Consider the following 27,790-nt stretch of genomic DNA (forward strand, 5'->3'; position numbering starts at 1 on the left):
AACGAAGTGTGGTGGCTTAAAGGTGGAGGAGGGGTGTTGCTTTTCTTTTTTTTTTTTCTAGTCCTTAGACCGCCAGTTTCCGAGCTCGACGAAGGAGCAAGTCAATAGCACATCTACAGCCAAGCTACAATTTTTCTTCAGCAGTCTTTTTATTAACCCGAAGTTTCGGTAACTGGACGCGTGAACCAGCTGGAGCCATGAGTTCGGGACTCTTAATTCTTGGTTGAAAAAAGAAAGAGATTCTAAACATTCAGTCTGCAACCACAGCTCAGGCACCTTATCACAGCGAGGCCTGGCTTCATGACACAGCAAAGTAATCGCATTGCAGCAGAAATTTTCAGCTTAGGTTTAATATCTAATCGGGCTTACTTATTCTATACGAGCCTGATGCTTTGGTTAAGAAGAGAAATGGAGCATCGGAAAGGAAATATCTAAGAAGTCCCAAGGGATGACCCTACTGTCCAGATTTCGTTGTCCGGCTGCGGAAACTAGGGATAGGAAGGGTACTTAATTTTAGGTTCTAGGGAACAGTGACGCGTAGTGGGATTACTGTACAGTTCACTGCGAAAACATTTTCCATATGTCGCGTGGAATAATAAATTAATTATTTATCTTCAGTTCTGCATTATATTTTAAAATTTATTTATACTCGACATAATTTTCACAGCGATGTTAAAATTTTTTTTTTTAGAATAAACAGTGTCAACAATGTATTACACAATATGATACCTGTCACACTTGCATAAATCCGCAGGTCCTGGCAAGTCTGACAGAGCCGGAGAAACGATAGCCTCGCAGTACCAGATCAGACAGATTACAAAGTAAGATCTTCCTTAGTGATGGAAGAATAGAAGATAAGAGAAGGTGCGTCATGAAACGGACCGACTGTGTAGAGGTTAAGTTCTTATGATATAGCGACTGGCTGGACGACCGAGGAATTGAGTTCGAGTTGCAGTAGGGTTAAAAATTTTCTCTTCTCCACTTCGTCCAGATCGGCTCTGGGGTCCACCCANCTCATTTCTGTTAGGGGCTGAGTAAACTCCAGGGCCTAGTGCGGGTGGAACGATTAGGCCAACTGAAAAAAATCCAATGACCTCATCGGGATTTGAACCCGCGACTTTCCGGCTTGTAGCGTAGCACCTCAACCACTACGCTACTGCGTGTCCCCTATCCAGTGGGTACCTGGGTCTATTTCCCCGGGGTTAAAGCAGCCGAGGCGTTAAGCCGACCACTCACCTCCAACTAGTGTTTAATTAGTTAAGTACAGGGACAACTTTGTCCTTTACTATGGACTCCTCTTCGCATAACAATACGAGTACAGTAAATAATCCGACATATAAAATGAAAACAAGCAGGCCATTTTCCACTAAATTATTTCCCTTTTTTTTTTTGCTGGACATTTACTTTCGTTCTGACTCTACATACATGACTAAGCCAAGAGAAATAATCGAGCAGGTTTTCGTTACATTTCGGTTCCAATATAGGCACGTTAAACTGCATAAAACTGTACCTCGAACCATACAAAACATAAGGATATCCGTGTAGCAGGCCGTGAAGTCACAAAGGATTGTGAGACAGTCGGCTCACAAATGGCAGTGAGGTTCTGAGCCTTACGCGCCGGCCGCCCTTTATCCCCTCGAAGGTGATTCTAGGTACTCATTTTTGTTAGAAGCTGAGTCGACCCCAAGGCCATAGTGCGGCTGGAAGTATTAGGTCAATTGAAAAAAATCCAATTACTTTATCAGCAATCGAACCCGCGACCTTCCGGTTTGTAGCACAGTGCCTCAACCAACTACACTACCGCGTGTCCGCCTCGAGCTATACGAGACATGAAATTACATCCATTACTGTACCTTTTATCTGCCAGTGCAGAGGAGAAAAAGCACCTTGAGCGAACATACACTCACTCTGAATGGATCAGAAAGGCAATATTACAGCGGTGTCACATGAACAATAAGGGAAACCCTGCCACAGGTAGCCTGTATAGACTGCTTTGCGCAGTGCAGAGAAAATGGAACCCGCTGGTGCGTACGCCTGTTCTGTAATGGGGTGGGAAAGCCTACCGTCCTATTGAAGCACAGTATTCCACCCCATTACTGCAATAGACCCAGCATAATAGGTTACACGAGTGGAAAAGTATTAGCAGCCTCGTAATCGTATGGTAATATTAATTTTGTCTATCTCCCCCATGTTTTTACCGACTCACGCTGTCTTCTGTTCCAGAGTGAGGTTCTGTAACTGCAACTCGACAAATGAAAACTACATGTCAGCGCAATAAAGGATGTACACTACTGCTTTATATTACACACTTCGTTGACTTGACTTAAACGGAACGGCTTCAGACTTGTATTCGGGGAGTTCAGACTCGAACCTCGGGTGTGAGAGTGGTTATCCTGACATGGTTTTATAGTTTCCTCTCGGCACTCCAGGCAAATGCCGAACAGTACCTCCTTCCATATCCTTTCCAATTCTTTGTTAGCAAGAAGCTAGACAGCCTGTGATACTGACAATATAATAAAGCAAAGTAAAAGTAAAGTTGCCGGTCACGGTAGCCGAGCGGTCTAAGGCATGTACTGTTTTCGCTCGCTCGGAAGCCGGGATCGTGAGTTCGGATCTGTTTCCTGTGAGGTACGAACTGAATTCTTATATATTATTCTTATACACTGCCGGTCACGGTAGCCGAGCGGCCTAAGGCATGTACTGTCTTCGCTCTCTCGGAAGCCGGGATCGTGGGTTCGAATCCCACTCAGGGCATGGATGTTTGTGTGCGGTTTTCTCTGTTTGTGTACAGGTAGAGGCCTTGCGACGAGCTGATCACCCGCCCAAGGAGTCCTACCGAATGTGAAAGATCTAGAAAAACCGATGTGAACGGAGAAGTTCATGGAGGTAGGCCTAGGCCCACTGGGGCTGTAGTGCCAAGGAAAAGTTGTCCTTGTGCTTAATTAATTAAGCACTATACCATGAAGGCATATGGGGGAGTGGAGGCATAGCTCCACCATTTTTACCTCAGCACTAGATGGAGTGAGGTCATTTTGACCTTCACTTGTGCGTAGATAGACAAATATTTATAGGCTGTAAAACGTTTCAGAGAAACAATGAAGAAAAAATAAACGTGTTATTCCAAAGTGCCCTTTCAAAAGTCTCGCGGTTTTCGTAATACAGATAATTAAAGAGAAGTAAGCGAGAAGCGCCAGAATTTATATGCTGCGTGTACAGTTCATAAATTTACATGTATCGACAAACATGTTCAAACGTCCAGGGTTTAATTTGAGCGATTCTGTGTAAGGATTGGGTCGTAATTGTTTCTTTGGTCCTTACCTGTCACTTATAAATACAGACGTCAATATTATACTGTGTATTCTGAATTATATTATATAGATTTTAAATATTTTGAAAATATGGACAAATTAACAGCGCATTTCCGTTTGTATATAGTATTACCGTTACATGCAGTACTAATTTCTTAATTCTTGTTGAATATCCAACGACAGTTGGTTCTGGGTGTAATAAAATCATTTGATTTTCGTTAATACTCTTTAGAGCAGTAAAAAGACTATGAGAATGACATTTCTCTGGTGCAAAGTAACGGTGACTGCTGACATATGTTTAAATATTGTGTTTTGTTCTGACTGCCAAAGCTAAAATTGTTAACACATATTTAGGAATTTAGGGGGCGGTGTATTTAAATATGTTTAAATTGGAAGTTTACAAGGATCTGAATCAAAGTCATATAAGTTATGGAGAATATATGTAGAAAAAAATTCAGTGCGGTTGATTCCTGACAGAGAAAAATGTTTACATTTTAATGTTAATAAAGGCATTCTTTATAATTGCATCGCATTTCTTTATTGGAATCGATATTTAAATAGGAACCAATTTTACTGGATTATAACTTGAATTGGTTTCTTCTAATTGGTCTATGGCTCACTGGATGTTACCCTGTGATACGAGAGGCCACACATTTTCAATTCTTTGCTGCAGTAACTGAAGGCTTTTGTATGCCTATTCTTTAAAGTCGTTCCAAACATAACAGTCTAATGGATTAAAATATGGAGAATTTTACGGTGATTCCGTGAATTCGAAAAATTCAACTGTAGCATTCAGTGTACTTATATCTTCCCAAGAGTGGTTAAATATTAATGTAAAATGGTTATTTTCAACATGAAAATTGAAAGTGATTTCTATGTAAGGAATCGACCAAACCAAATAAATAGTTTAATACACATACACAGGCATGTCCTATATAGCGTGTGCGAGATTCACTCAAACCCGTATGCCTCTTCAATTTACCTTTCTTTTTAAAGGAAATTAGTTTTTGCGCCATCCTGTACGTGTGTGAACACACGCATAACGAGTACCTACGTACTGTCTCAATATAAGCCGATTGTGTAGGCTGTATGCAGTGACACAAAATCCTGGATTACACCATGAGGATTCATGTTCAAATCCCGCTGACACCATGGGCTTTTTGCGTCACGATCAAAGCCATACAGATCAAGTTCAGATTATTAATCCTATACAGAGGTCGCTGGAAACGTAATTCGAAAGCGGCACCCAAACAACATTTCTAGATTTCATGAAACAATTCTAATCTTACGTGGGGATTATATACTTAACCCTTTAGAGCGTTCACCTTGTTTTTAGCATTATGAAATTCTGCCAGCAGAGTATATGCCTAGGATTCGTATGGGTCTCGGAATAAGCAGCGATTATTACTCAGTGATTTTAGTGTTTAAAATATTGTGACATTAGGCCTGAAAGCCGGAATAATCCACTGCCTGACAAAGGCCAACTAACATACGTTTCCGTGAAATCAAGCCGGAAACAATTTGCTAGGCAACAGCTCGGTAAACACGACATAAAAGCCGCAATAGTGGAGCCAGACACGGGATTATCCATTTGCTAGGCAACGGTTCATGCACGTTTCCGAGACAACACATACACGTAGAGCAGTAATGGAACACTTAGAGGCGGTAATTACCTATTCGGATTTCTCGCAGTTTTAAACGGAAGTTCATTCGTGAATTCGAGAGATTCAGACAAGAGTCGTAATTCATTCAGAAGGAGTTCAATGTGAGATGTTACAATTGACTGTAATTGTAAAACAAATGCCAAATAAATCCATCTGTCACATCCTAAATGTGTTATTATTCGTCAGTCTGTAATAGAAACGAGTACCAGGAATCTTCCTGGGAGGTAAATGCGGCCGGCCCATAAGTCTGACAACCTTCCCGCCATTTGTGAGCCGACTGTCTAGAATATGTGGGACCCTCGACTTCTCACAAACCTATGGGCCTCCGTGGCTTGTTACAGGGATATCTAGAACTTTTTACCTTTTACTGAGGTGACAGTCGTCCAGTGATTAAAGAGGTGAATGGTCAGATATTTCGTTGTTATTGCCGTTCAGGAGTTACAAAATGATGGAAATACCTAAGATCCTACGACCTCAAGTTGGACTGATGGTATCACAAGTATTTCTAGTGTTTCTGTTAGTGAGAGATGAAACCGACAGCTTTCAGGTTTGCATGTACTGATACCTAAAGATATAAAGAATCAGGTCTTTGTATGGTATAAATTCTCTTACAGTTAAACAGGATAAATTGCAAATTCCATAATGGAAGCCGGGGCGTAATGACTAAAACGCGAGCTCACTGCTACCGGGTTGGCTCGCGCGCGGCTTTCTCCCTATAAAGCTACACCGGAGTTCTTCCGCGTCAATAATTATTCACCTCACAATGTGTCCGCTATGCCCCGACTGCGAGTAAGTTATATGATGCCATTAAATTATTTACTGGCAAATGGGGGAATCAATATGAACAGGATGTGCAGAGGTGCGGTATTATGCAGTAAGGCTATGTGTGTACCACAATGTTCAGTATTCTACTACTCTGTCCGCGACAGAGCTCTTCATGTATTTGTATATGGAAAATGAGAACGAAAACAACACAAATTTTAAAGAAAATTAATGAACCGACACAAATGTGATTTTCTTATAGGAGACAGTTGACCTATTTCAAATTATTTCAGTTAGAGGACATTCATTTTGGGTGCCAATAATTATATAAAATTACGGCATGTACTCCGAAATTCAAAAGGTAATTTCATTAATTATGGTCTTATATTGCTTTAAACTTTAACAAAATATATGGAGATTTCGCCTCTTGAAATATATATATCATTCTCCTGCTACCACTACCAGCCAAATTACATTGAAATGTATCATAATTATGTGAGATATGTAACTTGTAATCAGCCATAAAATTTATTGGCCACTTACAATGAGGCCCGGCACAGGTAGCTCGCAGATTCATTTTCATAAAGTACTGAATTGCGGACAATGTGCCTTAGTTTCCTTCTGCAGGCGGTCAATGACTGAGACCTAAGCCTGCAGTCCATGGTACGGTAAAGTTATCCCTGTAACAGGCCATGGAGGCCCATAGAGACGTTGAGGGTCCCACATTATCTAGACCAGCCGTGTCAAACATGCGGCCCCCATAGCCACAAAGTGCGGCCCCTCAACTTTTAGAGCTAATTCATATTAATATAAATATGAAAATTTTAGTAGAAATATTTTTGTAAAGACAATTTTCCAGCAGACCAGAAGAGAAGAGTCATGCAGACATAAATTAGCAGGCTGCAGGAAATTCAACGTTTTACTATTTCTAACATAATTTCTTGAGTAATCTCTCTTTTTACATATTGAAAAGCTGTTTGATACTTGTCAGAAATGGCACTCTCTTGCTTTTTAAAACTGTAAGATATGTGACTTTAGGTAATTATATTGAAATTATTAGTAAATAATAAATATAATTAAATTTCCTTGTATCAGAATCTAATGTATATTTCTATTTTGAAGTGCGGCCCTGGACTATTATCTATAGGGCTGAGGTGGCCAACTGTACAAGTTGAGTTTGACATGCCTGATCTATACAATCTTGACAGTCGGCTCACAGATGGTGGAAAGGTTGTCAGCCTTACGCGCTGGCCGTCCTTTACTCACCCCAGGAAAATTCCTGGTACTCATTTATGTTAAGAGTCCGAGTTGACCCCAGGGCCATAGTGCGGCTGGAAAGATTAGAGCAATTGAAAAATCCACCTCGTCGGGACTCGAACCCGCGACCTTCAGATTTGTAGCATAGTGCCTCAACCAACTACGCTACCGCGTGCGCCCTTATATGGTATCTCCTACATTCTCACAGATTTCTATTCAATATTAGATCATCGTCGTGCTTATGAGCATAGAAATAGGAGAGATACAACTGTTACATTTAAAAAACACTAGCATAACTCCCTTGTCCCATGAAGTACAATATTTATTCACTACATGAAAGTTCCTTGCTATTTTATTTGCTGCTCTTTATAATATATTTACAATTTCAATCTCAAAAGAATTCGATTTTCATATTATGAACACAACAACAACAACAACAACAACAACACAGCATAAAACTGGTCAAGTGGGACACGGGGTTACAAAAAGGACAGAGGACGATAAGGATAGAGAATTCATTAACGCGGGTATAAAGAAAGCAAAACGAAGAGGAAATGATAATGATCCAGAAACAGGCTATGTGCGTACGTTAAGGTAAGCAGGAAAGGAGGTGAAATTAAAATGGCTGTCAATATGATTATGGTGATGGTACAGCAGTGGTGTCATGGCGGCGGAGGCAGGGGTGATCACGAACAAAGAAATAAAGCATAATAACGAAAGATTTCTTTAAAATAAACTGGAAGCATTCAAAATTATTTGAAGATGCAACAATACTTTATATTTCACGCTGATTTTGAATTTATCTCTTAAACAATTGCGGTGGAATGAATGCTTTAATGACTAATTTCATGACAGATTTATGAGCGCTGCAAAACAGTCGAAGCTTTCAACAAAGCAGTGAGCAACAACTGTCACATCGTAATGCATATAAACACATATGAATGTAGTTCGTGAAACATTATCTTGCCCAAACGTAACTGAAATATTTATCGTGTTCCTGTACTCTACCGGTTTGCGGCGTCCGTAGCCTTACATATGCAGGCAAGTCCATTGTTGAACTTCTCTCTGTGGGCCAACTTTCCGCCTGTCAGTCACATGAATATCAGCCATAATCACATGAAACACATTGAATTTCGAGTCCATAATTCAATAGGGATTCTCTCACACAATCTCTCTACTTGCATGTTGCAAATATTCATTGAATTTGTTTTGTCTTCCAGTGGCCTTTATAATGATATTCCTGGAAGTTTTCATCACTCTAAACGCTTTCATTATGCTGTAGAATAACCACTGTATGGATCTTTAACATTTCGTATTTTCAAACTAACGAAATTTCTTCGGATTTATTCAAGAGTTGATATGAAGGTTATATGAATGAAAGGCATAGTATTCAGCTGCAAATCCAATGCGTCATATTCATACTCACATATCCAAAATTTCTTTTCAATTTAACCAAAGCTTAACCGTTTATGGGATAGTGGTAACTATGTTTACTGCTCCTTCTAACGTCAAATAACACTTGCAACTATCATATTTGATTTTTGAGGTGCGTTAAGATGAAGCGAAGGAGGTTAGAGAAGACTACATAGTGAGGAGCTTCATAACTTGTACTCTTCTCCAAGTATAATTATAGTGATCAAGGAGGATGAGACGGGGAGAGAATGTAGCACGAATGGGGGAGAAAAGAAATGCATATAGTATATTGATGGGAAAACCGCAAGGAAGGAGACCACTGGGAAAACCAAGGCGTAGGAGTGTGGACAATATTAAAATAGATTTTAGAAAGATAGGATGAAATGGTATGGTTTGGATTGATCTGGCACAGGATGGGGACCATTGGAGGGCTCATGTGAACACGATAATGAACCTTCGGGTTCCGTAAAATGCCGGGAAGTTCTTGAGTATCTGCACAATTGGCGGCCTCTCAAGAAGTGTTCAGTTCCATGAGTGAGTGAACATGAGTTTAATTAACTTCAACACAAAGAAACCGATATCAAAATTTAAAAAAAAAATCAATACATCTACGTAATACATACTTCATTCTACGTCAAAATAAAAAAAAGTAAAGCTGTCCCTATGCTTGAGTAATTAAGCATTACGCCCTGAAGACGTAGGGGGAGTGGATGTATACATCCACTTTTTCTTGACCTTGACACTAGTTGGAGGTGAGTGATCAGCTTCACGCCACGGCCTCTTTACCCCGGTACCCACTGCATAGGAAGTTGGGTGGACCCCAGGGTCGGTCTGGACGATGTGGAGAAAATTTCTTACCTTACTGGGACTCGAACTCCGACACCTCAGTCGTACAGTCCGTAGCCAGTCGCAATACCGTCTGCGCTATCCACATTAACATAAATGATACCAAATATCTTTTAGCAATATAGTCAATATAATATATTCTGATATTTCCACAATATCGCATAGGACATCTAAGAGGTTCACTTACAGCTATGGGCTGGAGGGCCAGGGTTCGGTTTCCGACATAGGCAAGAGTTTTCTCTTCTCAACAGTGTCCAGACCGGCTCTGGGGCAAACCCAGCTTCCTATCCTATGCGAACGGCGGGCTCTTTCCTTGTAGTTAAAGTGGCTGGTGCATGAAGCAGACCAGTCACCTCCATCTAGTGCCAAGGTCAAGAATAGTGGAGCTATATCTTCACTCCCCCATAGTTCGTAATGGCGTACTTCTTAATGAAATAAGCACGGGGACGACTTTTCTATATCTCAGTGGTTGAGCTATCAAATTTCGTAGCCTTCTCCTGTTTTCCAAGTTACTACATTCATTTCAGTGTTACACTTATGATATCAGTTCTTAACATTCAGTAAGTTTATGTGAATCGTCTAGCAAACGTCCTTATTTCTGCATTTCAGATAATTAGCTTCCGTTGTTGTGAGTCGTTGTTCCGTGTATGGGAAACAAACTGATCCATATTATAATTATTTAAACGTAACGCCGAATGCAACACCAAACATCGATTGTCTGTCTATGTGAAAGTGTACAGGCGAAATTCTGACGTTCACACCGCGTGCTCATTTGCGGACAGTTCTAGTGTTTGGTTTCATGTTATGCAGGTTTCGTTTCATCAGACCTGTTGGAACGCTGGTTTCAGATGAACATAATAAATGCCAGTTATCTTGGTAAGCTCATGTCAGGGCTGAAAGCTTCAAATGACAGTACCGGAACACTCATTAAAACCGAGTTTAACTTAAACCGTCATATATTAGCCTCTCTAATAATTAAAATCCCGCCCGGCTGGCGTTAAAAACAGAGCGTAGGCCTTGCTATGAACAATTCACGTTATACCACAAACTTATAATTTGCTATAATACTGGAAATCAAAACGTACTGAAATTTAAACTCGAAAAAAAGCAAAACCAAACCTGACACAAACAGCTTTCATTTTGATATATTGGGTTTTTGGACTTCATCCATCGGCCTGGTTTTTAAGATAACTAATGAAAACACGACGTTTCGGAAACTGGATCTGTTTCCGTCCTCAGGTGAAGGAAAACACCTATTCTGTTGGGTTCGTTAGAAAGAGGTAGCCGAAACGTCGTGTTTTTATTAGTTATCTTAAAAACCAGGACTATGGATGAAGTCCAAAAACCCAATATATCAATGTGTTATACACCATCGTCAGAATCCTATAGTATCTACTAGCTTTCATTTTACTCTGTGAAAATTTGGAATGCACTTTGTGCTTTTAATGAAATAAGAATAAACCTTATATAAGCTACAGCATGGGTTAATTTTGGACATTGTTCATTTACATCGTAAATTCATTGAGTGAACGTCGCTTTCACTTACGGCAGAGTTGTTTCCGAGTAACAATACAGTTGCTCTGGTACGGTAAATTAGCAATGCTGAACTTGTTCACTAGTTATATTCCGTCTCTCTGCTACGGATATAAAACTTTGCTTCTATGCCTGCTTTAACAAGAGAACAGAGAGACGAAGGAGGGGCACACAGTAGCGTAGTTGGTTGAGGCACTATGCTACAAGCCGGAAAGTCACGGATTCCATTCCCGATGAGGTCACTGGATTTTTCAACTGACCTAATCCTTCCGGCCACACTATGGCCCTGGGGTNTGGATTTTTCAACTGACCTAATCCTTCCGGCCACACTATGCCCTGGGGCTGACTCAGCCTCTAAAAGAAATGAGTGCCAGGAATCTTCAGGGGGGGGGGTAAAGGGCGGCCGGCGCGTAAGGCTGACAACCTTACCGCCATCTGTGAAGTGACTGTCTAAAAATATGTGGGAGCTTCGACGTCTCACAAACATATGGGCCTTCACGGCCTGCTGCAGGGATAGTTTTACAGAAAGAGGAAGAACGACAGAGGAGACTGAAAAAGAAAAATCAAGGAGAAAGTTAGTAATCAAGATTAAATGAAGGAAACAAGAAAGGAAAAAAACAGCTCCTGTCTTCCAAGAGTAAGTTCTACAATAGTATATTGCAGGTGTAAATAAATGAGCTCGTGATCAAAAAATCTTGAACATATTAGAGACTCTATAAATACAGGTCTACATTCCAACACGTCGTTAGCAATCAAGATGAGTGACCTCCACAGACGATAGAAAAATGTAGGTTTCGACATGTACGAGAATACATAGTGTACTGTGTGTATGCCTTGGGAAAGAAATATGATTGATAAGGCGCAATCCGTACTCTCCTGTAAATGGTTTCCACGTGTTCTGTTTACACCCTGCAATTCTGTATGACCCCCAGTCATTCCGAATAATTTCACAATATTAAGTACGACTTTAATTTGAATAATTACATGGGCGGCCGATCACGGTGGACGCACAGTCTGCGGTATGAAATGTCATCGCCCTGTGTTCGAATCCAACTCGAGGTATGGATGTCTGTCCGCGTGTCTTCTCTTTGTGTTGTCCTGTGTGTAGGGCGACCTTGATACAGGGCTGATCACCCGTCCAAGGAGTCTAGCTCCTCAATTATCCTCACGAGGCTAAGTGGACACCGTTTCAGACCCACTACTTCTCAGATAATGTGACAGCCGGGAATCGAACCCGGGACCTTTCGACCTGTAGCCAAGAGCTCTGACCGCTGGACCACAGAGGCGTTCCATACCCACAACAAAACAAATTTGTCTATACAGCTTAGAGGACTGGACGGTTGATGAATGATGAATTGGTTAAGATATGGGAGGAAGCGATCGTGACCCCATCGAGTTGCTAAGCCGGAAGTTAAGTTCAGGAATTGAGGAAATGCATGACAAATCTCAGAGAGCGTAGCCGGTGTGTTTGTTGAGATTGGAACCAAGCACCACTCCGAATACGAATTCAGAACAATACTATTACACCAATCCGGTCGGTTCTAAAACGTACATCTTGTTCCCGTGGATGCCTACAATGCTAGTGGAATAGTATGTATGACCTTTACAGAACAGGCCTATATTAATACAGCATTAATACACAAACAAAGGGCCGCTCCACAGCCCAAACGGTTAGTCGCCGGCTTCCCACCGCGGCGGCCCGGGTTCGATCCCGTGTCTGGTCAAGTGAGATTTGTGGTGGACAAAGTGGCGCTGGGGCGGGTTTTCTCCGAGTACTTCGGTTTCCCCTGCCAATCTTCATTCCACCAATTGCTCGACAATGACCCTCACCTGTCATCTGGGGCTGGTACAATAGGCCAGAAGTGGCCTCAGTACAAGGGACGTAGTCCCACCCCACTAGCAACAAAAAAATACACAAACAGGCACTAAAGTGTAAACCCAGCTCAGGGTCACTTGACTTCCGTAACACACAAAGTATTAAGAGTTTTTATGTTGCAGGTGCCTTTGTAATTTGGACGGCCATCATATTTTTCTGTTTCAACGCATAATATCCGTTTTAAATGAAGATAATAAACATATTTCTATGAGACCTAACCGATTCAATTAATTATCGTTATAATTATGTTCACGAGATCGCTATCTTTGTTGTAGTATTGCGACATGACGCCTGAAAGCCGGAATAGCAGAGCCTAGTGGACGTTCATTGCTAGGCAACGACTCGGTAAACACTTTCCCGCGGCAAAAATGAGCAAACAACAATCGAAGTATTGTTGAGCTATAACGATGGAAATGGTGTTTTCTGTTGGATCAGCCGCGAGTCTATATAACGAGGATCCAAGGCCAATAAAATTAGAATAATTGTGGGAGTCGCTGGAGACTGCAGTTGAAGATGATTGATAAGAGATAGCAACGAGTCACTTGAAAGTTAGCGTGTGATTTGAAGACTTCAGTGATACGGATAGTGAAGACTGAGAAGACTTAGCGTGGCCTAATGATTTGTATTGTGGAAATCAACAATAGTGTTATAATTGCCTGCAGTTCAGAGTGGTGTGTATAAGTGGTTAGTAAATCCAAACCATTCCAAACCCCGTCTAACAGTTACATATATAGGCCTACACGTGACAGTATTACAAAATAAAATTATTAAGAAGAAGAAATTATCTCACATATTTAGAATTTCTTAACTAGCCTTGAGCGAATCTCTTCAAATGGTCAACGTCATAGTTTGTACAAAAATCAAGGTCACTTATTATTATTATTATTATTATTATTATTATTATTGCTTTGTTGTTATTACAGTAATTACCTTCGGCATTATTTTTATTGTTTTGTACTATCTCCGCAACGACCACGGTCACATTCACCATGAATAATACCATTAACGTTGTTATTTAATTGTTGTTTCCTCTTCTCTTAATAACAGAAGTACATTCTGAATAAACTCCGGTGGAGAACTGCATTTCGTTAATTCCTAACGTATTTGGAAAGTTTCCCTTCCTACAGCACCCTTGCAGAAACATCATTCTAACTTAAAAACATGCATCACTTTATTCGCGGTCTTTTTGACGCCATTACGATACTGTATTCTGGGTTATATTTGAATCCCCAACTGGAACCAATGGTTTGTGGCAGACTCCCTCAGCTTTTCCACCCAAATGTATGTACGCTTTTAATGTGACTGCCTTGGTATCAAGACTTTTGCATACAGGTTCTTATTCTTACTTTGCAGATATACAAAACAAACGCCATTTCCAACAATCCGTGCTACGAATGTTAAATCACTTTCCCATCGGTTCCTTTAACTGTCTGTCTCTGGTGTCCGGAATTATCAGTGAAAATCGTATCCTGGATTCTGTGGGTAGTTAAAAATGACATGTCATTCGAAGCTATTAGCAAGTTAACTATAGAATTATAAGACAGAATGTCTTTCTGTTGAAAATCTTGGCATGAAAAATATTAATTACATTTATCCTGGCAAGGAAACTGAGGGAAAAGAACCAAATTTCGTATCCTGAAAGTGAACTGTCAAGCTTCGTTACTTGTATTTGATGCAGCTGTCAAAAGGATACGTATATTAGTGATCACAACAAAAGATGAGCTCATGTAGAGGAGGACTGAGAATGTATAACCAAATGAGATGCTGCCCTGTGTTACACTCAGCAGGAGGAACCGGCCCGCCACTGATTATCGTGAACGGTAGCAAATATCCCGTTGAGTGCACAACTAATTCGTAATAGAACAACACAGCTGAATAATTTCTGTGGCTTCTTTCATGATGCTGTAACCGCCTCTGTGGTCTAGCGGTCAGCGTTCCTGGCTACAGATCCAGATGTCCGGGTTAGATTCCCGGCGCTACCAGATTTTTTCTGAGAAGTAGTGGGTCTGGAACGGGGTTCACTGAGCCTCGTGATTATAACTGAGGAGCTATTTCAACGAAATAGAGGCTTGGGTCTAGAAAACCGAAATTAACGGCCATGGGGATTCGTCGTGCTGACCACGCAACACCCTCTATCCGCGAAAGTTGGTACTAAACTTCGCCGACAAGCGGTCTCTGTAGTCTAGAGGTAACGTTCCCACCTCATGACTCGTGGTACGCGGGTTCAAATACCCGGCGGGGGTCGTCGAATTTTTAAGGGCGGAACATTTCAGGGAACAAGTCCTCCGGGAGGGACTTTAAGCTGTGTCCCGTGTCGTAACTTTACGGCACGTGAAAGAACCTCATATCCCCAAAGGGGATCACTGAGCCAAATTCCAGGACGTTTCCCGCCCAACAATAGTCTCTAAGGCCTCTGATAGATGGGGAAGCATTATAGACACCGCTAAGCAAGTGGCCGAACTCGCTTGCTCGGCGGGACTGATGGTACGCACCATTTATCGGTAGGGTAAAGAGACTGGTAGAATATCATAGAGGGAAGCACAATAGATAAAACTGGTCGCGGTGCATGGGGAAACCCACCCTATCTAAATAACTAACTAAACTTCGCCGACAAGCGGCGGTCGCTCGGTCGGTATAGTTCGCTTGCGGACTTAACTCACGGAGTGAGTATCTCGGACTGTATAACATCGAATGGTAGGACGACACCCAATAAAATTTTGTAGAGCATTCGGAAGGAAGTGGTCCTGGCATAATGAGGTATTATCCCGGAATTTGCCTGAGTAGACTGAAGAATACCATGATAAATATCATGATAACTGGTGTCCCTACCGAGTACCTTCCGAATACAAACTACAGCATTACCGCTACATCAGACTGCTCGGTGAGTAGCTGAATACGCAACACATATTCCACGCGTAAACGTAAAGGACTCTTGCACACAAGCAATAATAAGCAATAGATATTAAACAAGTAATTTGTCCGTTTATGACTTTCAGTAAAAGCGAGAAAACCGAGTACGCAGTTAACATCACACACACATATTTCTTCATACAGAATGGGTCCATATAAACGGCACACGCTTTTCAGAATTGAAGAACTGACATTCTGATTAATATTTTCTTTGCTCTCTCAGACTTCAACATGGATTAAAAATCTAAGCACTGCAAGTAATTCATTTCTGAAGAAAATATTTTCATACAAGAAACATGGAGTATGAAGAGCAGTTAAAAACGATATAAACGGGATTTCAAACCCTTTATAGTTTTAATAAAGTCCAAACAATTCACGTAAAATGTTTTAACAAATTAAAATGGTTTTTGTGAAACCTAACACGCGGGTCATGTAGCCGGAACTGAGTACCCCTAAAATCCTAGCCTCCTTCATTTCTGAAACAGTACACTCTATAGATAAAAAGTGAACTACATCCACTGGATGTAGAAGGAGTAATAACTGATACGGATGTGAAGTTTACGTTAAAATATCTACAGACTTTCATATCTACAGCGAACCTTACTCACGACTGCTTCGTTCCTACTGCCAAGCAGTTTTTAATTTATCTTTACCAATCATTGGTTCCGTAGAGGCATAAAAATGTGAAAGCTGCAGAAACAATGCAATGTATTGCATATATAATTGGCTTGGTACGCTACAAGTCAAACCAACTGGAACTCCTTTACCAATAAACTGACAAAAGGGGCGTGAATAATTTTTCTGCTGGAGTTGTTTTTGTCATAGATCCGCCCATTAACCGATGACGATACTCCTTCACTTCCGGCCTTGCGATATAAAGATGCGGTATCATTATTTCATAAAAAAAAATCTTAATTTTTCTAAGAACTAGAGCGTATAAATACAAATATTTTGTCGTTGATTTCAGCACTTCCTCTCGTGTTCCAGTTGGTCGCTACGCATCAGAACACCGGTACAGCAATAAAGGCATAAAAACTGTCATCAACGTAGCTACAACTTTGGGCCTACATCACCAGAACACTCCACTCATATTTTGAAAAACAGTTAATTATTCAATATACGAATTTCTGTGGGAAAAAATAAATTAAAGATGTTTAATTTGCATTGGATGTTTCCTTCTCAGCTGCTAGGACAGAGGTACAATGGTTATGAATTAATAACTGGACCTGTTACTGGCCTACAGGTATTTCATCTTTTGGCGTTCTTCTGTATTTTGTGATTTACGACGTTATTAGTTTTATGATGGAATTATCACTGACTAGCTAAAAGGTTCGTTATTTTGTAATTAATTCTAAACTGGAACAGATCAAAAAACAAAGTAGCAACTTAAGTACTTTTATGAATACAATTTAAATTTCACTACGTGGAAAACTCGCCGACAAGATACCAGACGAAGAAGATTATCTTCCGGAATGTGACACGTGTACTCTGGCAGAAGTTTATGAAAGTTTCGGAGGAACGTACCGCATCTATTTTCAGGGCCTAGGAGTAAGCCAAAGTAAGCAGAGGGCTTCGTCTACAAAACTACAATGTCATATCCCTGAACACAGCATTCTTCATAGTTAGAGTGGTAAAAGTAAAGCTATCCCTGTAACAGACTGTGGAGGCCCATTGGGTTGTGAGACGGTGAGGGTCCCACATTATCTAGACAATCGGCTCAAAGATGGCGGTAAGGTTGTCAGCCTTACGCGCCGGCCGCGCTTTACTCCCTAGGAAAACTATTTAATTAATTCCTGGTACTCATTTCTGTCAGAGACTGAGTCGACCCCAGGGCCATAGGGCGGCTGGAAGGATTAGGAAAATTAAAAAATCCAACGACGTCATCGGGACTCGAACCCGCGACCTTCCCGCTTGTAGCATAGTCCCTCAACCAACTACGCTACCGCCTACCTTCAGTGGTAAAAATCTAAAATGTTGCAAGGAATCAAATGTTTACATATTTCTCGGGTATACATGTAATTCTTAATACCCGAAAAATCTACTTCATACAAAATTTGATGAACCTTTTAGTTATGGATTATAACCTTCAACTCAAGTGGATGCAAAAATATGTTGCCAGTTTTAAACGGAATAATATTATGCGCGTGATTTCCTTGTCATTTATCATTACACACGAAAAAGGCGATAGAAAATTACACATTGTTCAAACATCTTCTACTATTTCATATTCACTGTTGACACTTCCACCTCAGAAGTTCGCAAAATAACTCTATTCTTATTTTTGTTGAAGCAGAAATAAAACATGTCGGCAGTCTCCAAATGAACCGTTTTCTTATCAACTTTACATATCGGAATGAATTTCCGGTTGATATTTTATTTGAAGAAAGTCCCGGTTCTGGTCAAGTGGGATTTGTGGGCGTTGGGGAAGGTTTTCTCCGAGTACTTCGGTTTCCCCTTACAATCTTCATCCCACCAATTGCTCCACAATCACCCTCACCTATCATCTGGGGCTGGTAAAATAGGCCAGAAGTGGCCGCAGTACAAGGGACTTAGTCCTACCCCACTAGCAATAAAAAAATAATTTTTTTTGAAGAAAAAGTTGCCAAGCAGTGACAGAAAACGTTGCTTGCTTCCGTTATATAATCCAGCAATTCCTACAGCCATAATTCTAACTACAATGGTACGGGAAGTTTTGACGTTAGATGGCAGCACATTCAAATGCCCGTGTTTTTAGAACTGCTTCATAACCGTTCATTTATGAGATATTTCTGCCCTTTGTGCCTGAAAGAAAGACTAAATAAGAAAATCATGGGAGACACACAGACATTTAAAGAGTACGATCAGGAAACACATCCAATGTAATGCTTTCTATAATTACTACACTACGTACTATGTTCGGTACAGCGAAGTGTTTTATATTGGGCGTAAAAAATGCTCAGGGTTTGGGCGTCGGCGCCACTAATTTCCACAATTTTCTGCACAATGCTCTGCTAGAATATGTTTTTTTTTTTTCTCATTTCTTCTCTCCGCCTTCCTCTTCCGTCCTATCTATTCCTTTTCGTTCTTTAAATTATCGGCGTTGTTAACTTCAAAGTTTATATAGTATGGAACAGTTAAGAGCGAAATAATTGTTTATCTGGAAGAATTACATAGATGTTTAATGTCATAGTCCGCAATTCTTCCTTCAGGACGTCAGTACACCCAGAGAAGTTCGCGTGATTCTAACCTGCCTATCGATTGGCATTCTAACAGGCGAAGAGCGGAACACAAAGCAGGATATATAGGCTTACTGTTTCACGTTTTACTTTCTTCTATATATATATGAACTATCGGAAAAAAATGGCGAAATAAAACGAAATAATTACATTGATTGCTTTAACAGAGCAGTGTTGTTCAGATGTCCCGAAACAAAACAATGTCTTCTTGGAATATCATTTCCTTGCCAGAAAATTATCTCCTATATTAATTCAATAGACTGTCGAATTTTCTCTAAGTTTTAGTTTCTAAAAATAGAGCCAGGATATATCAGTGGGTATAGTGACAGGATACGGGCTGGACAGCCGGGGTTCGATTTCCGACAGAGGAAAGGATTTTTTTTTTCTATTCACAGCGTCCAGATCTGCTCTGGAACCCACCCAACCTCCTACCCAATGCGTACAATGGGTACCAGGGGTTTTAGCGTTCGGGGCGTGAAGCTGACCACTCACCTCCAACTAGCTGCGAGGTCGAGAATGGTGGAGGTGTACCTTCACTTCCCCACATATATTCGTTGCGTAGTGCTTAATTAACTAGGCACAGGGACAATTTTACCTTCAAGTTTACTTACAAACTGTAGTAACAGATCCTCTGTAATAACGAATCCATGAAGTAAATTATATCTGTTTTTTAACGACATTTCCAACAGATTCAGCAGCAGGAGGGCTAATAAGTCAGCCCCGGAGGTTGCTAAATGATTTGACAATGAATATTCCTATACAGTGTGGGTGAAACTCATAATGACGCTTCATCCTAACGGCAGAAAGAGTTTGATTAAATTTAAATTTCCAATAGACAGTCTTGTGCCTCAATATAAACAATCCGCAGCTTAAATACACAAAACAAAATTAACTTTACGAAGCGCAGAAAGATTTTTTTTCCAGCTTGGCATGCAATAGAAAAGAAGCATGTTTGTCCAATTTATTATGAGCGTTTTTATTATTGCTGGCATACAGTGGCTCTAGGACGTCCAGTATAATTAGGTCTATATATATTTTATTCATAGAAGAATAATTATTCTCCTAAATTTGTATGCTGCACTACATGTGTGGAAACCTGAAATGTGACGACTAAATATCGGGACATTCATTCGTCATTATGAGCGGCAACTGGACAGACACGAGTTAACAAAGCCAGATGCAGCTGAATAGCGAACAGCAATGAATAGTCACAGGCGGTCGGTTGGTCACAACGCGTTCCGGACGGTCCACAACAAGTGATTGTGCACAGAAGTTCTACAAAGAGGACAACACGCTCGAGGCATATATTCGGATGTGACATCGGTGGAGGGCTCTCAGGCAGGCCAACCCACATCAGAGAGAACAGTACATAACGACTCGTTCTCACCATTTCTTCATAAAGAGCAGCTGAAATTCACAATTATGTATTTTACAAGATTATACGCTAAAAGAGCACGCATGAGTGAGTGAGTGAGTGAGTGAGTGAGTGAGTGAGTGAGAACGGTGGGTCATTTGCTGAGTGAGATACACGAAAGGATAAGAGGACAGAGTACACAGAAGACAGACTTGGTGACAATGAACAACAGTAGCACAGTGGCCGTTATGTATAGTAATGGGTCACTGACAATGAGTAACAGAAATTACTGACTGACAGTGACAGGGTCGACTCAATGAAAGGAATGAGTCAGTGAGTATTTGTGAGAGGGGCCATCTTGCAGATTTTCGGGCGTCTTCTATATCTGCTCTCAAATCTTTTTTTTTTCTTCCTTTTCGCTCCAACTTTGGAGCATAGGGCTGATTTCTCAGTTTGATTCATAATTTTTACAAACGGTAGGACTCCTTGGACGGGTGATCAGCTCGTGGCAAGACTTTTACCTAAACACAGGAAAAAAAAAACAGAATAAACGCATACACACACCAAACATCCATGCTTTGTGTGGGATTCGAACCCACGATACAGACTTCCTAGAGGTCGAAGAAAGTTCATGCCTTAGACGGCTCGGCTACAGTCACAGGCTCTCAAATCTTATATGCTACATTAATTCACCTGTGTCGAACCTTGATTCAGCAGTTGTGGTGCCAACTGACGGTACTATTCAAGTCTGGAGCAGCTATACAAAACCACGAAGAACCTTAGACACGGTAGTCGGTGTTTCGGTCGAGATTCGAAATGCGGGTCTTCCCATTATAAGTCAGAAGTATTACAACTTTCAGTCCAGAACCTTTTGTCTTCTCGTCTGCTGCCCAAAAACATAAAATTAGAATATACAAAACCATAATTTTGCCTGTGGTTCTCTATGGGTGTGAAACTTTGTCTCTGACATTAAGGGAGGAACATGGACTGAGGGTGTCTGAGAACAGTTTGTTGAGGAGAATATTTGGACCGAAGAGAGATGAAGTGACAGGAGGTTGGAGAAAACTGCATAATGAGGAGCTTCATAACTTGTACTCTTCTCCAAGTATAATTAGAGTGATCAAGTCAAGGAGGATGAGGTGGGCAGTTCATGTAGCACGAATGGGGGAGACGAGGAATGCATATAGGATATTGGTGGGAAAGCCAGAAAGAAAGAGACCACTGGGAAACCAAGGCGTAGATGGGTCCACAATAATAGAATGGATGTTAGGGAGGTAGGATGGGATGGTATGGATTGCATAGATTTGGCTCAGGATAGGGACCAGTGGAAGGCTCTCGTGAACACGGTTATGAACCTTCGGGTTCCATAAAATGCTGGGAAATTCTTGAGTAGCTGCTGAATTGGCGGCTCCTCCAGAAAGGCTGAGCTCCATGAGTGAGTAAGTAAGTAAGTAAGTAAGTAAGTAAGTAAGTATTACAACTTCAGTACATCCCTCGGTGCTTAGATGATTGGTTTTCATTTCTAAGTGACGTTAAGTAAAATAAGAATAATAATAAGACTCTTTTACTGACCTAATAAGCAAAATACGTTTGATCCAGTATGTATACTGACAGTAGCTAAAAGCAGTCGGTGGGAGAAAGCTCTGACAAGAAATATCTGAACACGCCACAACTCTTCCGGCTACACAGTGGCGCTACGAAACCAGCAACAAGTTCGGTAAGAAGTCTATCCTAACTTCCATTTGCCTTCGTGAAAACTTCCTTAATTAACGCCAAAGTATAATTCTTCTTGAGAAACTAACATTCGCCATTCGCAAAATTAACTGCCTTGTATGACACCAGAGCTTCCACTAGTGTTCACAACAGACATTAAGCAAACCCTATCTTAAGCCGAAAAATTAACATCTTCACAAAATATTTCTTTATGATTTACTCTAACATTACGAGAGAACTAACCAAGACCTACCAAATACTCTCCCATCTTCACGTTTTCCAACTAAAATTTTACAGGCATTTCTCCTCTCCCCCATGCGTCTTACATGCGCCATTTATCTCATCCTTCTTTCACATAATAATGTTTGGTGAAATTTACAAATTATGAAACTCCTCACTATGCAGTATCTTTCAAACTGCCTTTTACTGCAGAATGGCTATCTGTGAACAGATTGTGTAGAAAATGTAGAAACCTCGACGTCTCACAACCATATGGGCCTCCACGGCATCTTACAAAGATAGCTTCAGCATTTTTATCAATTAATGACAAAGTGGCGGGCAAATCTGAGGTATTTTTCTGTTCTTGTGCTGTTAGAACTGCTAATGTTACAGATGGGGAAGTATGGGAAGTGCACAGCAAACAAGTTTTACTCTTTGTTCGGAAATATGAGACCGTTCCTAAATGCACTCAGAACCAAGAAGCACAAAACATTCACGGTAAAGCAATCATAAGGAGAACAGCAAATCACCCTCTTGGTTCACGCTTTAAACAGAGCAAGCGGCATTCCACGCTTGTACCTATCGATGTGCTGGGCAGAAACAAATAATCACTTCAGCTCCTCCGTGTACAGAAGTGTGCATAAGTTTAGTTTTCCGTATTCGCGCACGAGACTCTGGAACCAATACTGTATTGTTTCTAAGTTAGGAGCCTGAACAGCGCAGTAGGTATAGCGACTGGCTACGGGCTGGACGACTGACGGAGTTCGATTCCCGGTACGATCAAGAATTTTCTCAACGTCGTCCATACCGACTCCGGAGCCCACCCAGCCTCCTATCCAATGGGTACCGTGGGCTCTTTCCCCGGGAATAAAGCGGCCGGGACGTGAAGCTGACCACTCACCTCCAGCTAGTGCCGAGGTAAAGAAAATGTGGATCTATTCGTCCACTCCCCCATATGCCTTAATGGCATAGTGCTAAATTAGTTAAGCACAAGGACAACTTTACATCTTATCTTATTGTTTCTAAGCTTCATAGAAACGGATGTTGAAATAATAGGAAAACTGCAGTCCCAATACACTTTAATATTTAATTCTGTACCGTGAGTTACTGTATGATACTATATATGGTTTTGTGTTAACATATAAACGGTAATAGATATTAAAATTTCAGTACTTCTGGGTGAAGATAACCATTTTCTGTTAATACAGGGCTGTGATATAGCTCAGGCAGTTAGTCGCTGGCTTCCCAAACCGGTGGTTCGGGTTATATCCCAGGGCAGATGATGTTGGATTTGTGGTGAACGAAGTGGAGAAGAGTAGATTTGCTTCAAGTACTCCTGTTTCCCTTGATAAATTCTCGAAAACAGTAACATCTGAAGGATAACGTAAAATCGTTCAAGGCTCCTTAAATAACGCTCGAAATAAAAATGTGAGCCTGATTAACTTTGTAGTAACACAGAGAGGATATTAAATATGCTTTAATAAAATTCACTATCTGAAAACAGAGAAAATAATTGCTGTACAGCGGCTCTAGCGCTCCGTAAGAAAAATGTGAGTAAAATTAAAAATTAAATAAAATTGCTGTAAGATGCTTTTTGTTTCGCGATGGATAATGTCGAATAACAGAAATCTGTTCTGTTTTCTTTAGTAAAGGTAAAAAAGGTACAATTGTCCCTGTGCTTAACTAATTAAGCATTACGCCACGAAGACATATGGGGGAGTGAATGTATAGGTCCACGTTTTCTTCACCTCAGCACTAGTTGGATATGAGTGGCTAGCTTCACGCCCCGGCCACTTCATTCACGGGGTACAGGCTCCGGTACCCATCGGACAGGAGGCTGGGTGGACCCCATCTCCGACCTGGACAACATGGAGAAGGGAAAACTTTTGACCCTACCGGAACTCGAACTCTGACCCCTCCGTCGTCCAGCCCGTAGCCACTAGCTATACCGAATACTCTACCCCGGTTCCTGTTTTCTTTAGTATTTATATTGATAATTCTGATCAGTCTTTCCGGAAGGGAGGGAAGGTTGAGTATTTCAGCTGCATTTCATATCAAGTCATATTTTTCACATGGTGTCATGCTCATTCCTCGCCAGGGGGGCGTAGACTGGGGGGCCACTGCTCCAGTCTCCACGTCTGCGTATTGTTACCGTAAGCTGAGACTGAATCCCCCTGCATTTCTCCCAATGAACCGTTCACAATCAACATGTTCTTCGAAATCCAGGCGCTCTACACTGTTAAAAGTTCTGATCGATTCCTGATATTATTAACGACAGTGATTCCGCTATACATTATATGGGGCGGAATGATAGGATGGTCTTGAAAGATTAATTGAAAGAGGGGTGAAGCAAAGTGGATGTGACTTATTTAAGGTACTATCCCAACACAAACATCCTCAGCCAGGTCTGCCACGGCATGTCGGTAACTCCGGTTGAGAACCGGAGTAGAACGATATAATATATATGAGACAAACTCCGTCTTAAGTGCAACAATTTAATTGTAGTTCTTTCTTCTTCCCTTTCTCCACACTACATGTTTCGGCCCTAAATGGCCATCATCAGGTGTGTATTCTCTAACCGCTCCGGCCTCCTTTTCCCATTTCTCACTTTTTTTATATTTAACACCTTCACCTACCTTGTTCTTATTAATTGCTCTTTCACCTCGCCCGCACACGTTGGTCGCTCTCGCTGTTCTTTCTTGCGCTAAATCTCAGGGTTTTTTGATCTTTGGATTAATTTATTGAGGATGTGGGTTTTGTTGGTCCGGTAGAGCTTGAGTCCTCTTATCCCAGAGCCTTGACGGGCCACAACTCAAAGAATGAAGAAAGAACACATACTATCCAAGCACAATTAAAATCTATATTTAATTATGTTTCACACACTTTTAGTTGCTTATTGCTGATCCACTTCTGAATATAACTTCAAATCAGTACTTTATCTTAATCTGCGGCACACACACATAACAAGTTACAAAGAAGCGGNTTTAAATATAATTTTGTAGAACGATATACATTAAATCCTGACATTCCGTGATTTAATATCATGTTACGAAACGCTGCGAATAAATCCTTAGTTCAATGGTTCCAATTAAGTGAACCCCTCAAATTACGCTTCGTATTATATATACGTGATAGCGTCGTTGGTTGAGGCACTATGCTACATGCCGGAAGTTCGCGGGTTCGAGTCCAGATTTGGTGGGTTTTTTTTTCAATTTACTTAATCCTTCTAGCCGCACTATGGCGCTGGGATCGACTCAGCCTCTAACAGAAATGAGTACCAGGAATCTTCTTGGGGGTGAAGCGAGGCAGGCGCGTAAGGCTGACATCCTCACCGCCATCTATGAGCCGATTGTCTAGAAAATGTGGAAACCTCAACATCTCACATCCCTATGGGCCTTCGCGGTCTGTTACAGGGATAGTTTTATTTTTTTACCTTACCATATACAATCCTAATCACTATTTTTAATCATGAAATCCATCGCCGTATTTATAAACATAGCAGCAATAAAGTACTGAATTAAAAATATGAGAAATAAACTCAGCCTGCAAATTAACCCGTACTTCAGTAATGCATCACAAAGAGCCTGTATCTGAGGAAACGCTTCACATGCCAATAACAACATGCTACAAGCGAAACACTTGCGTATATAAAATGACAGATGTTCCGACGTTTCTGCGACATGCTCTCATACACATGTGTGACAAAGTTGACCATTTCATACTAACACAAACTGAACAAGCTAGCTACAGTTCCGTCGTAGCTCTGTTTACTTTTACACTAACACAGTACTGTGTACTGACATAGAGACTCAGCATCACCACGAATATATATGCAACAGACTCCATCTTCTTTTCAACGCTGTTCAAAAGGCATTTAGCACAGATTTCACTAACGGCTTTCTGATTATTTTATCCCAAAACGGTTCATATACAGATATGATGTAAGCATGAACGCCCTAGTTGCATGTTTTTTTGTCTTACTCTATATTTAACGACGCATTATCAACTGCATTAGTTACACGGATTCGAATCAGAGTCCGCTTATAATTGACCAATCCAAAGAAGTAACCTAAGGTCGGGCGCACACCAACTGCGTCAGGACAAGCATCAAGACATGAGACAGAAGAAGCAGTCTTGCTTCATTCGTGATTGGTCAGCATGAAAATGACGTCAGAATTATGATTAAGACCGGTGTGCTGGGTTTTCATAATCTCATTCATTTCAACTGTGCTACTGTCTTTGCGTCATGTCACAGACATCGTGTCTTGACGCATACCAGTGTGCGGCCTACTTTATAGAGAAGTGAGAATGGGAAGTGGATGGAACTGGCAGAAAATGGCGTCCGGTGCAGAAGCATGGCACTGGCGTTATTAGCACTGTGGACTATGCAGCCATTTTGTGATACATGATCATTAAAAGCAAGCGGTATCAAATCATAAGATAGTATTCTAATATTAAGTTGCATGGAAGGCACGAGGACAATTACGAATTAACTTGACCATGATAATCGGTCTTCAGGGCTGATACTCGAACCCGTGACCTTCAGAACACGAAGTAAGAGAACATAAGTAATAATAATCATACCAGGAGATTGCGCAAAGAGATGGTTTCTATTCGTGCAAAGTTTGCTGAATATTGGTTCCATTGCTTCTGGTTTCAGTCTTCTAATATAATGAACAGAGTTTCCGTGCTTCTCAATGGATCTTGAGGCAGGATGCTTTCCATGTGACTGCAACTATTGTACGGTTATCAAGTACGGCAGGTGGCACGAGAAATGAGAAATACTTGCACAATTTTGTGTGAAATCTTGATGGTAAACTTGGTAGCACTAAGCATATATGGAAGGATAAGTTTAAAAAGGGCTATTACAGAAATTATGTAAACATTTGTGGATTTGATTCGTCTGACTTAGGATAGCTACCACTGCCCAGCTTTTATGTATACGGAAATGTATTTTCGGGTTCCATAAATGGCTACATTTTTTTTAAAAAAGAAACTGGGTTCGAATCCCACTCAGGGAATGGATGTTTAGTGTTTGCTAATGTGTGTGCATTTTTCTGTGCTTGTGTACGCGTAGAGGCCTTGCGACGAGCTGACCACCCGCTCAGGGAGTTCTAGTAAACCTAAGTGAAACGGAGAGTTTCATGGAGGTAGGCCAAGACCCAAATTGGGGCTGTAGCGCCAAAGGGGGGGGGGGAGAATTACAGAATATGAACTACATGACAACAGCTTGCGGCAACAAAACGAATTTACTGCAATGTCCATGGGAGATCTAACAGCATTGGTNCAATTAATTATTCCTCACTGCATAAAATTTAAAATATTTTAAAAAATGAGACGTAGCAGCAAACTTCCCCATTTGATCAAGGATTACCGATATCTTGTGACATATTTCTAATCGTTACATTATCATAAACATAACGGAAAGAAAACGGGTTGTAAAAATATGGAACAAATGAATCATTCCATAGATCCATTCTTGAGACGCTAACAGTTATTGCCCTATTTAACAAATCACACGTCTTATACGGAACTTGCAGGCTCCACAGTTGTGTCCACTACTGCCGATGGACCTCAACGTTTTCCAGACGAATTGCTCACACCCTGCACCCTTCAAACGCTCCTCATTGCACATATTATAATAATATTGGAAAGTAAAATATATGGAAAGTAACCGTTTCTAGTTGTGTTATCCTGCACTTCATAAACAGCACAAGAAC

The 27,790-nt window shown here is 40.9% G+C and overlaps 1 protein-coding gene across 1 annotated transcript in view; it reads right to left on the reverse strand.

Annotated features, from left to right (window-relative positions):
* Window positions 1–27,790, reverse strand: part of LOC111865254 — a gene marked incomplete at its 3' end in the record, with an annotated part of 437,166 nt that overhangs the window by 407,425 nt on the left and 1,951 nt on the right. The gene's annotated exons all lie outside the window — the stretch shown is intronic.

This window comes from Cryptotermes secundus, unplaced genomic scaffold, assembly GCF_002891405.2.
Source record: "Cryptotermes secundus unplaced genomic scaffold, Csec_1.0 scaffold751, whole genome shotgun sequence".
Lineage (NCBI taxonomy): Eukaryota > Metazoa > Arthropoda > Insecta > Blattodea > Kalotermitidae > Cryptotermes > Cryptotermes secundus.